Source organism: Elephantulus edwardii, unplaced genomic scaffold (assembly GCF_000299155.1).
Source record: "Elephantulus edwardii isolate Elephantulus edwardi_28Jun2011 unplaced genomic scaffold, EleEdw1.0 scaffold00083, whole genome shotgun sequence".
Classification (NCBI taxonomy): domain Eukaryota; kingdom Metazoa; phylum Chordata; class Mammalia; order Macroscelidea; family Macroscelididae; genus Elephantulus; species Elephantulus edwardii.
Genome location: NW_006399833.1, coordinates 7,220,365 through 7,222,360, shown reverse-complemented (window position 1 = coordinate 7,222,360; position 1,996 = coordinate 7,220,365).

The window sequence follows — 1,996 nt, the reverse complement described above, 5'->3', positions numbered from 1 at the left end:
CTCAGCTTCAGCTTGAATTTGCATATGAATAATTGGTGGTCTGTTCCACAATCAGCCCCTGGCCTAGTTTTCACAGCTGATATTGAGCTTCTCCAGCGGTTCCTTAATATGTTAAAGTGGGCCCCCTTTCCCTTCATCTCAATGCCCCTGTTCAGTATGAAGCAGCGAGAGAGTCTGTGCCCCTATTCTCAAATGGGAAACCCACAAATAAGAAAGATAATCTGCTTTTTAAAAACAATTATCACCATTTTACTATGCCCACCATTACCCTTTTTGTTCCCATTAGACTTTTCTCATTTCCTTTACCAGCTGCCTCTATCCACCAAATTACCCGCTCCCTCTATCCACCAAATTGTACAACCCTTTAATTTCATCCATACTCATCCTCAGCCTTCTGCTCCCACCTCTTACCCTCTTGGATCCACAGATAGGTTTTTAACAATAAAAAATTAATAAAAAAGTGGAAATGATCACTGGGAAACTAGTTTTCTTCCATGAAAGGTAATGAAGTGAGGGAAATCAATTGAACCTTTACCAAACAGAATTTACTTGCATATATATGATACAGGCCATGGTCTTTGCAATCACTTGCTATGCATCAAAGAGTTGGACAATGACTAGGGAGGTTAGAAGGAGAATTGATGCCTTTGAGCTGTGGCGCTGGAGAGGAGTATTGAATATATCATGGACTGCTAAGAAAACGAACAGGTTCATTCTGGAAAGGGTTAAACCAGGCTGCTTCTTGGAGGCAGGGATTCTGAGGCTTCATCTGATATACTTTGGACTTGTTGCAAGGAGGGACCTGTCTTTGGAGAGGGACGTCATGCTTGGGAGGGTAGAGGGACAGCACAGGAGAGGAAGGCCCTCTGTGAGTTGGATTGATTCAGTGACTGAGGGAATCGGAGTGGGTGTGTCAGAGACAGTGAGATTGGCACAGGACAGAGCACGGTTTAGGGCTGTTGTACATAGGGTCACTATGAGTCGCAAGTGACTCAACGGCACATAACAACAACAAGAACATGGACAAGAATTATTTTGCATTCAGGTTCGTCATGGAGAGGGTGAAAGTAGACTGCTACTTGGAGGCAAGGATTCTGAAGCTCTGTCTGACCTGCTTTGGGCATGTTGCAAGGAAGAACCAGTCTCTGGAAAGGGACATCGTGATTGGGAGAGTGGAGGGGCAGCGCAAGAGGAAAAACCCTGGGTGAGATAGATTGACTCAGTGACTGGGGTAATGTGTAATGGGGGTAGGTGGGTCAGAGACAATAAGTTTGGCTCAGAGCAGAGGAGGGTTCAAAGCTGTTGTGCATAGGGTTGCTATGAGTTGCAGGCAACCCAATGGCACATAAGAACAACAACATTTTTATCTAAAACATTCAATTTTAAAATAGCTCAAAGATAGTAAAAGGCTAGACTCTCTAACTGGGAAGAATCTGCTCTAAACAATGCACAGATTTTTGTTGGAGACATCAATTGCTCTCTTTTTTTTTCTTATTTCAAGTTTCATTATATAGCTAGTTAGAGAACACAAGTGAATTACAAGACTCACTCACTTATTGGAACTGAGTTGGAACTGACTCATAGCTCCGGTGAATTTTCAGAGACTATAAATTGCTTGGGAGAAGATTTCCATCTTTCTTTCTTGATGGTGGGTTTGAAGTATTTGCCATTGGTTTGGGAGCACAATTCCTTATCCACTAGGCCACTAATTGTTGATATGTGCTGTTGAGTGGGCACCAACTCAAAGCTGACCCTCCAGCAGTTTTTCAGAGGCTTTAATTCACATAAGATTGGTCCTCTTCATTATGCTGAGTGAGGTATCTCAGTCACAAAGGGACAAATGCTATATGGTGCCACTGTTGTAGAATGAGGCTGGCATTGGAGTGGGGGTAAGACTGAGAAAAGCTGGATGAAATATGTTTACGGCATTGAAGTCTATGGGGGAGAGAATAGTCTAAAAGTATTATATTTTAGGGCATTATTTTTATCGTAGGAG